Below are 16,628 nucleotides of genomic sequence, written 5' to 3'. Positions count from 1 at the left end.
GTATATTAAATAAATTGTTTTTTTCTTTTCTTCTAAGTCACAAGAATAACCTTTAGATGACTTTGTACCTGTTGAATACCAGTAATTAAGGTCAAATCTTTCCTGATCTTCAGTTCTGTCCTATTAGCTGTGGAGTTATATTTCTTTTGCAGGTTCAGAATTGTTAATGTTTATATTCTGACACAGGAGAGATTTATCTAGAGTACCTAAAGTTTAAATGACTTCTATAAAGAAGAACAAGTCAATGTTTTGGGGTTCTTTTAAGGTACTGTTGTACAATTTTCTGAAATTGAAACTGAGATAGTCAGAAATGTCAGAGACTTGTGTGACTTGGAGCAATGAAAAGGACCGGCGTGGGCACATGTACTGTGGAAGGTAATATGCAATAGATGAAAATTGATGTGAGGTGATTTACTTTACACATTACATAGGAAAGAATGAGATGACATAGGATGGAACTAGAGACAGAACCTCAAGCTACTGAGGTGAAAGTAAAGCCTTCTTTGTAGAGCAGCAAAGGTGACCAGAAACAGGAAAATCACCACCCTTTGTACTTACAAGGCCAGAATTCTCTTGAACTTGCTTCACATTACATTCTTTAGTATAGGCAATGCCAAAAAACTATGGTTTTCCAGAGTAAATGAGAAATGCTACTATTTTTTCTGCTTAAGAAAGGGTAAAAGACTGCTGATGTTGATAATAAAAGTAATATGAGCCAGAGAAAAGATATGTCGCACCACAGGAAGCAGATTCAGAAGAACTCACCCAATATTTTAATCTGACAGCAAAAATGCTAGATTTAAGCTATAAATAAACTGAAAGATGTCATTCCATTTTACAGCTTCTTCAGTTGTGAAGCCTGCTCAATATGTCTTTTCTCTATCATATAGAGGGCCATTTCTTCAAATTTCTCACTTATGCCAATGTAAATATTTGTAATCTGTTTCTAAGGACTCTTTTTTTTCATGGCCTTAACAGATTTAAAGTACAGAATATCTCTTGCAGCAGCATGACTGTTGAAGTGATAAAGTGCAATGGTGCTGTAGATATTGAACAAACAGGATTTCTAATGTACTTTTGCTGTATACATCATCCAGGGCCTGGGGCTGCAAGTGAAAGACCAGTATGGATCAGAAAATTGGACTTTTTCTCTTCCTTGTCTCCTCTGAGGATATGCATGTTACTCTGACAGGTGTTTTTACTAAACTAGGGCCTCATAAAAAAAAGGTTTTATTGAAAACTCAATAGAGGCAGACTGGTCTCTCCACTACCAGGAGAGGACAGAGCAATCCCCTTGCAGGAGCCTTGGATTCATGCCCAGTGAGTTTTAACCTTCCTCCATTCATACTGGCAAAAGATGAGCTGAGCACCAAACTGTTTTGGGAAATATGATTCCCATCTCACTAAACTGAAAAGTAAATATATAAAGAAGATCAAGATTAATTAAATTATTGTCTCCAGAATAATGTGCAAAGCTAAGTCTGGATGATGTGGGCTTAGCTTACAGGCTCATCTCCAAGGACTGTTTAATCATTATGGATTATTAAAACCATGAAGAAATGTTGCATGATCAAAACCTGTCCCTTTCCATGAAATGTCATCATCACTACAGAATCATACATATGTTTGCACTCTCATTCCAGAATAAAAGAATCTTGAATTCATTTTATTTAAGGAAAAGACTGACATGCACTATGGGAAATCTCCCCCCCCTTCACTCCTTTCACAGGTGCATGAGCACTACTGAAGTGGCCAGTACCCTGGTAATTAAGTCAGTCTCTGCAGTGATGAACATTTGAAGCTATTAAGCAAATCGGGGGATTGCAGCTAGGATCCTTGTACTCTATATTGTTGCTATAACCACTTGGACACAACAGTAAGGAGAAAAAAAAATCATCCTTTCTCTGTCTTTAAAAAATGCCTATAATTCATATAGAAATGCAAAGGACATATAGGACAAACAAGCACAGACTACCAACTGTGAATAGCAGGTAAACTCACTCAGATGTAGAACCCTTTGTTTTTAATTCCTGTTATGAGGAACATAGTCCAAATCCAATTCTTCCTGATCCCCTTCCAAGACACAGTTACTCCACATGTCTAGAAACCAAAAGGATAACACTTGGGAAGTAGATGCTTGAAACTTATGTGGTTTTGCCCTCACTAATTTTGCTTCCTAAATACCCTTCTTAATGTAGTACATTCATATAATTTTTACTTCAGTTTTTCATTGGGTTTTTTTAATGTCTACATTTTCTTTCCTGTGATAAATCACAGGTTGATCTTCCAGGGCTTTTTAATTTTATTATTTTTTTTAATCTGAGTATATTTGAACAAAGGTATAATTGATTATCTTTATGGCCATTCATACTCTGAAGTGGCATTTAAAATATCAGTATTTCTATAGGCTCATTTTATTTCAATGAACATGGAGGACTTGTATATAATAGATATACTTGGCTCCATACCTGCAATGCATTTTGCACAGCTCTTATTTCTCTTTCTAAATATACCAACAACACAGTTCCACTAAATTCATTAAGGAAGGATAGGCAATGTTATTCAAGTGAAATGCCACATGAGTGCTTTTAAAATGCAATGTTTACTGTCTTCTTCCAACAGTTAATAACAGGCTGATGAGAATTTAGCGTGCAGGAGAGGAGAGACCTGCAAGACATCATAAGCGCTATTGATTTTTCTTAAGTGCTAAAGCTTTTAAAGAGATTCCTACAAAGACACTTGCTACATGGAATAGGACTCTGTGCTTTGTCAATTTAGCTGGACAGCTGAAGAAAGATATAGACTGGAAAATCAAAGAAAGGGGGAGACCTCTGGGGTTAATAAAAGTGAAGCTAGGTTCCTCCCAAATTGCTTTGTAGACAATTGGGAAGGCATCAGAACTGTTCAGCTTCACTCCAGTGGAGCCTCTTATGCCGGATATGTTATCAGTCCCACTCTTAAAAGGTTGCAGAGAGAGACCCAAGTTATTTTATGCTTCATAACTCCTCAGAAACTGGGGGTACAGCCAGCCACATTCATAACCTCACATCAATATCAACCATATGCATGAGAAAAAAGTCTCTCATAGAGCCAAATTCACAAATAATGTCACAATGCTAAATGATCTGTTTCAACCTCACATTACACTTTCTGTTCCTTTTCTGACAGATTGCAGAACGTGGCACTTGGCTTAACATGAAGTGTATACTTTCCCAAGGCCAATTGCTGAGCAAGAGATCTATCAAGGCTCCTGAAATGCATTTTCAAAGAGGTTAAAGTGATCTGGGTATGTGCTGAATTTGAAGTGTTTTTCTACTTAGAAAACCAAAGTCCAGAAAGCAGCAATTTAAAATGAGGTTAGGAAATTATTTACAATGTATTTGTTCTTCCTATATGGTCAAAGGCATGTTTTGAGGCTTTTTGTGAATGTTTTGACAATGTGAAATGAAGTATGAGTAAATTAAGCTAAGCTAGTTCAAAACACTTACTGATCTTTTAAATTTTCATGGGGTAAGTACAGATCAGATATCAAAGATGAAAATCAGAGTATTTGTTATAAACAATTTACAGGGAGGTTAGAGATGCAGCAGCAAGCCAGAAATGTGGTACTTATGTAGTATACAAACAAATTCTTCACTAGCTGAAAACAAGCCCAGATTTTTGCCTCAAGCATGCTTTAATCTGTACGAGGAAAATAATTTTTGCTTTGGTTTTGCATAGAATTACAGCACTATACAAAGAGATCTTGCATGTGTATAAATACACCTATCCTAACCTCTGAGGATTTAGGGCAGATTAGCATGTAAAGTGAAATGTGGTCATATCAATAAATCAGTAAACATCAGGAACTCTCACAGTGCCTGCTTTTGGTTCGTTTTGATTTTGAAAGATTGAAATTGAAAATTTTTCAGCAGTAAAGTATTTCAGTAAAAGCTAAATAAGGAAAGCAATGCAGGGGCTGAAAAGACAGCTTGCCCCCTGGATTTTTTTTTCCTTAGTAGCTGTAGCATGCTGTCAGAGCTATTCTTGAGGTCTTATGTAAATTTTAATAGAGAAAGGACTAAATCTCTTAGACTGAGGTAGGGCTCTTTACCTTACTTTTGATTCAGAAATCATGTAACAATGAGGGGCCAGGAAACCCAAAAAGATCAGGGCACCATGGAACCAGTAACATAGGATCATGGAGCTACTGAGAGGGAATTCAGCAAAATGGAAAACAGGAACAGGAACAGCCTGTACCCAGTAATGAAGGTAAAGAAGAAGGTAGAAGAAAAGCTCATATCCTCAAATAAATACCATGACATGTGAAACTCCTGCTGCTTTTTAAAGAAAATTGATTAAATCTCACTGAGTTAAGGTACTTAAAAAAGAAAAAAAGAAATTGAAAAGCACCTCTGTTTCTCGGACAGATCTGTTAATAAATAATCTGAAGTTCATTGCAAATGGTTTTTCATCTCATGTAAAAAGCAGTGAACAATCTTTTTTCAGAGAAAAGCCTTATTAATAAAGGACACTTTATGATCATGCAAACCAAAATAAGTGTGAAATTCGCATTAGAGCAGCTTTCCAGAACCTGAAAAAAGTAGGGGTGGGACTTTTTACAAGGACATATAGGGACTGGGCAACGGGGAGTGTGGCCTTAAGCTGAAGGAGTGTAGGTTTATACTGGATATTAGGAGGGAATCCTTTACTGTGACTATTGAGGCACTGGAACAGGCTGCTCAGGGAGGTTGTGGCTGCTTCATCCCTGGAACTGTTCAAGGCCAGGCTGGGTTGGGCTTTGGGCAACCTGGTCTGGTGGAAGGTGTCCCTGCCCATGGCAGGGCGTTGGAATGAAGTGTTTATTTAAAGTCCTTTCCAAACCAAACCACTCTATGACTCTATGATTCTGATAAGAAAAGTTAAGTTTAACTTGCTCTAGCTTTTTTCCTTTTGTCAGAAGCTTTGCCAACTGAAGGAACCCACCCATTGCTGACATCCTCTGAATTACGGTAGGTAGTGTACACATATACTTGCACACTTCCACTCTTGGACATTTCCAATTATCTCAGCTGTACTTCAGCTTTTTGACACACCTACTTTACTTTTCATGAGGAAAATAATTAAAAAGTTATTATTAAGAGAGCTCCAACAGAAAGGACTGCCAATCAAAAAGTAACATATTGAAAAGGTCAGATATTTCCCTTTAATACATTCAGAGTCAGAGCTCTCTTTGTTCTTCAGTTTCTTCAATGCTACAATTAATTCAATTAAAGTAACTTTAAAGCTAAGAAGTGTTGTCATAGATCATAACCTTTAGAAATGTCTGCATTATTTCTTACACATTTACCTTAGTTAGCATATTTTAATGATATCTCAAAGAAGAACTGTGTTAAGTGCTCCTGGCTTCTAAAAAAAAAAATAAATTAATAAATAAGGAAGCTGACAAAAGCATACAGAAAGATTTAGAGATATTATATTTAAAGATCAATACCCATTCATACAATGAACTGGGCACAGAAATATAGAGCAATAGGAATAAATAGAGTACGGGGAAAAATTAATTACAGTAAAATATTTAACGTATCTCCCATTGGCATCCCTGCAGTTTCTCTCAAGAAAGGATGATGGTCTAGTGTGGGTTAAAAGAGGTAACAGAATGAAAAGAAAGGCGGAGGAAGCACATACTGAGAATTTGGGTGACTGCCTGATGTGAGGAGCTGAACAGCTCCCCAAAGGTTGGTCTCTGTGATCTTTCAAAACATTTGAGGAAAATAAAGTTGGGTCATTCCATCATTTCAAACATGACTGGAATAAGAATGTTGTGTGACAATCAGCACCAAAAAGGTGGTAGAATACGCCCTTAGGCAGGACACATGTCTGTCCTGGTACTTTTAGCCTCATGGAGCCATCTCAGGAAACGGGAATGCTGCTGCTGTCTACTCTGCAGGAGGCCCAAACTGGTTCCAAAAGATCAAACTGGCTCAAAATGGTTTAAATAAGATCAAACTGGTCCCATTCTGTTTCAACAGGTTCAAACATATTTAAAACAGATCAAACCAATTAAAACCAGTTCAAACCATTTGAAACTGGTCCCAACCAGATCAAACCAGTTTAAATTGAACTAAACTCACTCCAACTGGACAAACGAGTTTCCACCAGTCTAAACCAAATCCAACCTGTTTCAACTGCATCAAGCCAGTTTGGTCTGGTTCAGACCAGTCCTAACTGCCTTAAACTGGATTAAACTGTTTCCAACTGGTTTGTACCAGTTCAAATTGGATCAAAGGAGACAAAACCAATTCAAACTGGTTTAAAGCACTTCAAAACAGTTCAAATTGGACTAATCTGGTTCCAACTAGATCAAACAAGTTCCAAACAGTTTAAACCAGATAAAACCAGTTCAAACCAGATCCAAACTGTCATTAACATCTTAAATTGGACTACACTGGTTCCAACCAGTTCAAACCAGTTCTAAGTGCTTTAAAACAGATGAGCCTGGTTCAAACCAGTTTAAACCAGACTAAACTGGTTTCAACTGCTTCCAACCGATTTTAACAGCATCAAACCAGATAAAGCCAATTCAATCTAGTTCCATTCAGCTCAAGTCTTGTTAAACTTTACTAAACTGGTTCCAACCACCCAAATTGGTCACCTCCAAAAATGGGAAGCAAAGCAACCCCAAATCAGCCAGAAAAGCCAACCCTCTCTACCTCCTGCCATAAAGAGACCAAACTACTGCCAGCAATCCAAGGCTGTTCCCCGTGAAGGCATTTTCAGCTAGCAAACACAGTCGCTGCTTTCCTCAGCTCCCTTGAAAGAACAGAACAACTGGCAACAGATGTGACATATTCCAGCCTTTTGTAATCCCTTTGATCCCTCAGAGGGGATGGTAATTTTCAGACTGAAAAACACCGCTCGAAGGAAAAGTTTTGCAGATTATTTGCAAGAGGAACTTGAAAATGACAGACAAATGTTCTACAAATCAGGGCTCATTGGCTTTTTTTTCTTTTTGACTCCACATGTTACTGGCTTGTGCTAAATAAAAATCGCTCTCTTCTCATATGTGCACCCCCCCCCCCCCCCCAATTAAGTGATACTTGAGAGGTTACGTTCTGCAGTTTAGGAAATGAAAGTTTAAAACAAGGAGGATTTTTATGTTCCTGGTACCACCCTGGGACAGTCTTCTGTGCTATGTTGAAAGGTATGGAATAAAAAAGAATCAAACAAAAAACCAAAATAAACACCTCCAAAAGTAGACATTCCTTTCACAAAAGTATGGATTCATTTCTTAGGCAAGAACTACACCCAGTTGTATTCAGATATATAAAGAGCTTTTCCCTTCCCTCCTCTATGTCAAAACCTATAATAACCCTGAATATCAAAACAGAACAGCAAAACAAAATATGGATTATTTGTGTTCACAGTCTATATTGTTTAGAAGCAAAAACATTTTTCTGAGCACCCGTTTTTTTGGTGAAATTACTAATAAAATTTGCAATTTACACAAATATACCACTGTTTGTTCAAACATGGCATCTCTGGAAGGCATTAGTTCAAAGATACTGTATTGATTTAAATTGAAATGAATTACCTTTCAGGGAAAATGCATTAACTTCAGTGGAGAGACATGGTAGTGAATATAAATGAAAATAAAAATTATTTCACTAGACTATTTTGGCATCAGTCCACATGATTTTTTCTCTACTTTTTTTTTCCTTTAGTAAAATAAATTGAATCCAAACCAACACTAGCTTATGACATTGTATATGTATGAATTTTATCAAGGATGAAAAAAAGATGGAGAAATAGAAGATGTATGAAATATGAATCAGATGGCCTTAAGGTCCTTCCTTTCCCCAAGGATTTTACCTACCTACCCTTATTTATTGTCTGACTTAATAGACACTTGAGGAATTTTATTTTATTATTTTGGGGGAGGGAAGAGTAAATCAATTTAAGCACTTAATTGGATTTCTCCTTTAAATAGTCTTGTGAGCAGACTGATTAATGTATTTTGTGTATCTTCCAGAGCAATGAAACCATGTGATTTTGCTCCCAAATAGCTTCTCATACATAATATTTTTATGAGTCCCCACTAAAGAATATGGACTTCAAGTCAGAATTTTTCTCTACTTACTAAAATTAAATTTTCATCTTAATCTTGCAAATAAGTTTCTTAATCTTGCAAACAAGGTTTGGTGTACCAGAGCTAATAATTTGCTTTCTGAGGATTCAACAACAAGAAGATCAACAACAACAACAAAAAGAAGTATATAGGTGTGCATATATATATATATATATATATATATGTATGTATATACACATGTATATATACATATAGTCCTTTCAGGTAAATCTATTTCACTCACAAATATGAAGTCATTATAATACAAGGGGAAATGTGAACTACTCAAGTATTATGCAGCCACTGCATTAAACTGCACTTGTATTAAGTAGTGACTTTAATTGGAATTTTTGTATCAGTATATTTAAATTCAAGCAGACTCCATTCACTATTTTCTCTGTGCTTCTCAGCTACCATTTTGACAATGTTGTGATGAGCTGCAATTCTGTAGTTACTCTTTGGTCAACAGTAATCTTTTATTGATTTCATATTGAGTCTTTATTCCCCAGCTTGTCTTTGTTGGAGGCTATTCAAACAAGTGGGCTCAAGCCTTTAAGAAGGAAACAAGCTCTGATGTGACATGGAAAAAGGATGGTGCATGATTGAATTAGTTTTGAGAGGCTGAGGATAGCAAACAGAAGGAAGAGATTTAGGAAAGGAGATGGAGAAGTTATTCCATTAGGAAAGTGAGTATAAAAACAAGCTGGTGAAGAAAATGTACTGACTGAAGACTCTTAAAATGTATGTCTTCATACTCATTACTCATGAACCAATCATGGCATGGAAAGGGTTGAAAATAGAAATTTTGACAAGAGAGAATTTTAAAGAAATCAACTTGCTGTAGAACAAACTGAACTTCATTTGTTACCTTTATGAGGCTCCTTTCATTAAACCAGAAGATGCAATTAAAGCAGTAGACATTAACTTGTTAACTCAATCACAAAAATCCTAATAGAAGATAATTCTGAGCTGCTCTATTTTCCTAACAAGCGCACAGCCACTGACTGAGTCACCCAGAAATGTTCTAACATAAGGTAAAAGTGAACAGTTTGGATGATTTGGTGTTGAGCACCACTTTTCATCTCAGTGTCAGCCTCTTGCCTTTGAACTCTATCTCAAGGATGAAATACAACGGTTTGATTTTCATCAATGGCATTTAATGGTACATACCCAAGATGATACACCTAAAATTAAGATTTCCATCCATCACATGGAACTGACTGGAAGTTCACTCATATTTCAGAGAGGTAAAACTACTAAGTGGTAGTTCCCTGTATTGGTTTCTTCTCCAATGCCTGGAGCATATATCCATATATTTGCAGGGATCATATAGCCAGCCACTTGATGTCACCATAACTCCACAGAAATATTGCTCTTCATGCACTAACAGGGTGCAAATAAGTGTCTGAAACAGAAATGTGCTTGGAATTAATGTTTCTGTCACTAGACATAAGCAGTAGATAGACGATGTGCATCATCACATTTATTCTCCTCTGCACAAAGAGAAAGGGCAGCTAAAGAAAATTTTTTTTTTTTTGCACTAAAGATTACTTTTAATTAGGAAAATTGTCTGAGACAAATCAGATTTCTTTTCTTTTAAAGAATGAAAAGTATTAGTGAGGAAAGAATACTGGTAAAATCAGTTACACTGTAATAAACTGACTAAAGTTTACTTTAACTAACTCTTAACTAAAGTTAAGAGTCTTTGGGTCAGAAATATTTGCTGTTGCTGAGTACAATTTTTCTTTGTTGTTACCAGAGACTGAAAAAAAAAAGTTTTATACTTTTCTGGAAATCCTTTTTATCCACGAAAAACCCCAAGTTTTGAGTCCAGTGCTATGATTTCATTTATCAAAAGGATTAAATGCCTTTTAACATTGCAACAGAGGCCAGAATCATACCTTACTTCAAAACTGCATTTATTAAAAATGTGAATTTTCATGGGTTTTGTTCAATTTATGATGCAAGAGTACAACTGATGCACTCAAGATAATTCATCTTTAGGTCCTTTATAAAAGAAAAGTAAAAGGCAGTCTTTTACCCTGAAATTTCAATAAATTAAGGATAAGCAGTGGATGTGATTGCTAACATCCAGCCATCAAGCATAAAATAAAGTCAATTTGAGCCATATTTGTTTCTTCTCAGCTGGTAACTTGCTTTTCTCTTCAGTATTTATATTATATTTCCACAAACAATATATTTAAGCAATAAAAGCAGAGGAACGGAGCTTTTTCTGAGAATTAACAACCTCCTGGGAGCCAATGATCCAGAACCCTGGAAAGGGCCTTTAAACCCCAAAGAAATGTCTAGTGCTGAAGTTGTTATTGATAGGAGCTGAAAGTGTCTGTATTTATCTGCAGAAAAGAATGGAGGAGGAAGAATATTTGGAATTTATATTTCTACATGTGAAAATATTTTCAGCAAACCAAGTAACTAATGCTATTATAATTACATGAATATTCTTGGTGACTGTTCATCATATTCCAGAAATTTCAGTCCTTGGTACACCATGATAGAATGTATTTGATTATGTGGTTATTGGAAGAATCTACTAACATGACACTTAGAAAAGGCTGATAAACTTTTCTGAGGGAAGAGAATAAATAAGCAAATCTAAATGGATTAAAAAAGCTGACTGATAAACTGAGGACACAAAGGCAGAAGAAAAAAGAATCTGGAGAAGAATAAATTATAGCTAGCAAAAAAATTGGAGAACAAGAACAATTAAATCTGTTTTCACATTTTGATGCTTTTCTCTGTAGATTTGTGTGCAAAACCAGAACTACTGTAACACTAAGATGCAGAATTGCCTAATGGATGTATTTCAGACGAAGTTTCTTTTTGGATGACTGACTCTATTCCAACATTATCCATGTAGATAAATGTAATATGTTATTTATTTATTTTTTTTCTCCCAGGAGTTGTGTTCTGTCATGGACAAGCAGAAATTCAGCAATTTCTACATAAAATTGGAAACTACATTAGACTTCATGGATCATTGCCTTGAAGAGGCTAAGCAGAGTAGCAATATGCTTTGTAAAGGACAGAGCACTTTGAGAGGTATGGTTTTCCTTCTTTTTCTGATTTATATCTCTTCTCCCAGCATCCGAAGGGCTTTTTTAGGCATTCAGCTGCAACTATTTTCTCTCTATATTGGATAACTCTTTTTTTAAATTAAAAAAGTACCCAAACTGGTGTACTAAATGGAAGTTGTGTTTTGAATAAAGAATTTAATTTGAAGTGTTAATAACACTGAATTTCTTAACAAAGATCATGAGAGGATATTCTGGTGCAGAATAGGGAGCTAACATGTTTTTATTAATTAAATCTCCCTTGTAAATCTCCCTTGGTAGCTATTGGTATTGCTTCACCTATCCAGAACAGATTTAACTTCTTTGAGTCTGGTATTGGCCTTAGGGCTTGCTTTCAAGTATTGCTAAACTTCAAAGCTTAGGAGTTTGAGTCTTCTCTAGTGTTGAAGTATATCAGATACTGGAAGCCAAGTCAAGCTATCCAATCTGAGAGAAAAGCCTGAGCTTAGATTTTTCTTTTAGCTCTAGGCTATCTGATAGTGGAAAAGAAAGCCCTGAGAGTAGGTGGAGTGGCAACAAAAGCCATTAAAAAAAACAACCAAGTAAAAAAACCAAAAAAGCCAAAACCAAACCAAACCAAACAAAAAAAAAAAAAACCCAAAAAAACCAAAAACAAAAACAAAAAAACCAAAAAAACCCCACCAAAACAAAACACCAAAAAAAAAAAAAACCAAACCCGAACCAAACCAAACAAACAATGAAAAAACCCACCCTGGCAAAATATTATGTTTGATATTCTGAAAGCCAAGTTCTTGACATAAAGCTTGAAAAAGATCCAGTATGAAAGAAGTTATACAAATGAAAAAAATATTCCTCTATATATTAGAAATATCACAGGCATTGGAAGTGACTTTTTTATGCATTCTATGCAGTACAGTAGCAAAACATATGATATCAGGGGTAACATATTTTACAGTCAAATCTTTTTCATTCAGCTTCATACAGGGTTATGACCAGCAGTGCACATATATATGGCTATAAAAGTGTCTTGTAAATAAATTGTAGTTTTAATTTCTATTCATGGTAAGAGCAGCATATATTTTAACTAATATATAAAATATCAAGCCTTGGAGACACTATAAAGGATGTTAAAAAAAGATAAGCTTTTCAAAATCCTGGTGTTTTTTATGGTTAATCATAAACCATGAATAAGTGCATTCATGTATATTTCACATTGCTTATTGCTGCCTCACTACTGTTATCAGTTGAAGTTTCATATCAGGAAAACCATAAACATAATTCAAAAATAATAATCAGGAATTTATTGCCACTAATAAAAAAAAAAAAGCAAAACAGAAAATGCAATATTCTATGATGTCTCACAGTGCTTATAATTAATTTCAGATAGAAATTGAAATGAAATTACACATTATAGGCAGTAGAGGCTTTTTGGGGAACCCATCAATAGGTCATTTTTCTGAAGGGTGTGTTTACAATTGCTCATTGATGAAATACATGCATTAGAATGCAAATGCAAGGAAGAGAGTCCGGAAAAATGTGTGAGAGCCATGTTCCTCTCACAGTATGAGTACTCTGACTTTTGTGCATATTCTTAATCTTGCTGGCATCTCCTTCCTGAAAACATCATTCCAGGTGCACTAAAGCTCTTGGCAAGACTATAATTACCATCAATGGTTTTCAAGAAGGCCCCGAGATAACGGAATTCTTCTATCAGCAGGTGTGAACGACTCTTCCCATCCTATTTGGTCTAATTTTTCAGAATAGTTAATAACTTGAAGCATAATCAAATATAATTTTTCCTGATTTTACACTTGAATCTAATCTCAATGACTTGAGTGGTGTAGATCCTGATATATGCTTCTGTGAAGGAAGTAATCAAAATCAGTTTCCAATAGTTTTGGCAAGGTTTTTGTTTATGTCTCTAATACCAAGTATCTTCTAGTTATTCTTACCATATATTTTTCATTTTAAAATTGTACTCTAAATATATAGTAAAATATTTAAGTTCCTGAGAACATTAAATATGTATTCTCATCTTATTGTTTTTGGAAGATATAAACATGCTTAAAATTATATTTATGTTTTCTTTCTAAATAGAAATGCTTTTTAAATATCATTCCTCAAGAAGTCTTTAAATTAGAATAGACCAAATATTTAAAAAATGTTCAGATGAAAATTTTCTGAATTGCAAATTAGCATCAGAGCATTTTAAACAACTGAAAATCCATTTCGGCTGGTTTCCATGTTTTCTGTGCCGGAATTACAGTGTACTCGTCCTGAAAATTTTCACTTGTGTATCATCAACCTGCATAGTTTAGTCTGTTTTGAGAAATGGCATCTCTGCCTGTCTGTCCATGTGTGTGTGCTTTTATCTTTTGCAGGGGTACATGTCTCAAGTCCCACATAATCCCACAAAAGTTAATTTTGTGGTTCAATGGATTCTCAGGCCACATTCTTCCAGCTCTGCAAACAGCAGCCTCCCTGTTTGCATGAGCAGGAATTGCGCTTTCTAGAAAGGAAGTGAGTTTTTCATGACCACTTTAATTCCTCACTTTGGGGGAAATTGGGTCAAAATCACAGCTCTCCAATTTTATGAGGTTCCAATGAGTTACAGAACCACTGGTTACAGCACAGCAAGCTTTTTTCCTTAACAGAGAAACTTCAGTGGTCCCTTCTGCCCCTGTGATTTTCTTCTAGTCTTCCTTACCCAATGTCATCTGCTCTGCATTACTTCTAGATTTTTACTGTTTATTCGAATTTCCTCCTCATAAAATTAACATCTTCACTTTTTCTGCTCAGTGCCATTTTCATTACTAATCTAGCAGCCCAGTCTGGAGGTCTTGCACATGATTAGATTTTGTGAGCAGGCATTTTACTAAACTGCTGTCCAAGTTCTGATAGCATGAATCCCTTAGAATGCAAGAGATTAACAAGCATGCACTTGTACTCATTAATAGAAGGCTATTCCAGCAGAAAAAAATCTAAATTAACATTTTTTTAGGTTGAGTTAATTTGTGTAGTTCAATGAAATTTATTCCATTACACCTTATGACTATTTGATGGAATCTATTATTCTAAATTTCTTTTTACATTTCCCTCATTACTGTAGGTGCTAAAGAGAAGACTTTATTAATTTGAAAGATTTTTAAGAACAGATAAGTACTTTATTTCGTATGTTGACTACTAGCTTTTCTATATAGGCATCTTTTAGGACCTTTGTAGGGACAAATGCCACTTTCTGACAAATTACATAAATAGGACTAACAGCTCTGGGACTATTACCAATTCATACATGCAATAATAATATGTACAGAGATCTACAGAACAACTTTTCCCTTCCCTCTAGCTACCATTTATATAAAGGAGATAAAGACCTCCCTCAGGTCTCCTTTTTCTCTCAAAAAACTCCAAAGTTCCAGTATTTAATTTTAAGACATGTTCTCTCAATCACTGATCAGATTTTCTATTCTCCTCTCACTGACTGGCAGGTCCAAATTTTTATTCCAGTGTATTCCCAGAGCTGGGCAGACAATTTATGATATGTGTGGTGGAAAGGTTATGCTCCATGTTTTACTGACAAACTCACATTTCACATCTCAGTATTGTGTGGCAGTCTTTCTGAAAGCAACATGACATTGTCCCCTGAGTTTCCATCACTTTCTCTTCTTACAGGTCTTTTGTGCACAGCCAGGAAATTTGAGGTGGTGCCTATTCACAATGTAAGAATTCATTATATTTCAATACAAGGGGAAACCTTTTAAAACTGAACCATGTTTTGCTGGTTGTTGCTGTCACCATGATATTTTATGAAAATCCCTCTGCCAGGACTTTTTCTCCTGAGAAGCTGAGAAGCCTCAGAGGAAAAGAAAAAACAATAATTGTCTGCTGCTGTGAAATACAACAGGTGCATCTTTGCCTGGTCCATGTGAGTTGCTTCTACTTGATGACCAATCATTGCTCCAGCTGTGTCGAGGCTCTGAGAGTCACGAGTTTTTATTATTCATTCCATTCCATTCCATTCCATTCCATTCCATTCCATTCCATTCCATTCCATTCCATTCCATTCCATTCCTTTCTAGCCTTCTGATGCATCCTTTCTCTCTATTCTTTAGTATAGCATTTTTAATATAATATATATAATAAAATAATAAATCAGCCTTCTGAAACATGGAGTCAAGATTCTCATCTCTTCCCTCGTCCTGGGACCCTTGAACAGTTGTTTTGGTTTTCTTTTTGACTGATTTCTCCAGACTGTCAGAATTACATTTCAGCCCATCTCCTAGAGGACTTCTATCTTTCCAGAGTGAGTGGCATCTCTAAAGTGAATTTTCCTACTCTCTTCTATTGGTTACATCATTAAAAAAATAGTACAAGACTCAGGAAAAAAATTCAGGAATTATTGATGTATTATTCCAGTTTAAAAATGCACAATATTAAGTACCCCTTGCGTATTCTTTTCCAGCTGTTTATTTTAGTAATTTTAGATTGGGTTTATTTTCTTATCTTGCTAAATAATACAATCTGCAACAGAAACAAAAGCCTTTCTGAAATCAATAGGGTACAGAGCATGCACTTCTTTCCTCCAGATAGAAAATACATTGATTTAACACCATTTGCTCTTGATAAATCTGTATTGGTACATATTCATGTCCTATGTACCACCTGTGTTATTGGTTTACTTGAATATTTTTCCAATGTTTTCCTGAAAATTGAAGGTGAGGAAATTCTAATTCCAATGATCTTGCTTTGTTTCTCTAAAATATTGCAGCCTACAGTCACAATTTTCCAGTCTTTTGGAATTTCTAAGAGCTCTTATATATTTCTGCTTAAGATAATTTACCACTTCTACTATACCTGTCCGATTAAATATTGTATTTTGAAAATATCCAAAATATCTGAATACATTGTACGTATACTTTTTCTACCTATTTAAACACCTCATTCTTTTCCCCTTTGTTGGTGTTGGTAGTATGAACCTCTGAAGAAGTGTGATTCATGCTTGATTGATAATCTAATCTTTTATTCATATTTGCTAGACAAAACTAATGTTTATGAGATTGTTGATTTGAACTTTGACCCATAAACTTTACTGATTTAAATAAAAAGGCCACTGTACATATGGCTTGATTTAATGTCAATTTTTGCTACTCGAAGTATCAGAATATTCTCCTAATTTGAATTTAATGAATGAAGAAAATCACACTTTCTGGACAAATGCAATTGTTAGTATTACTTCAAAACAGATCACTATTGAAACTGGATTTTGGATATGATCACTGGTTACTTAGCAACTGGTTTTGAGTTCCAAGGGGTATGGAAAGGTATTTTCCACTTATCTGCATTTAATACGGTCTTAATATATTTTATTAAACCTCCAGCAAGAAGAATCACACTAGTCTTCTTATCTGATTAAAATATTCTGCCTCTGCTTTGGCTGCTACTGCTAACCAAGATTAAGTGGAGAATTT

The sequence above is a fragment of the Motacilla alba genome, chromosome 1 (assembly GCF_015832195.1).
Source record: "Motacilla alba alba isolate MOTALB_02 chromosome 1, Motacilla_alba_V1.0_pri, whole genome shotgun sequence".
NCBI classification, from domain to species: domain Eukaryota; kingdom Metazoa; phylum Chordata; class Aves; order Passeriformes; family Motacillidae; genus Motacilla; species Motacilla alba.
The sequence above is the reverse complement of the archived record's forward strand: the minus strand, read 5'-3'. Positions refer to the sequence as shown.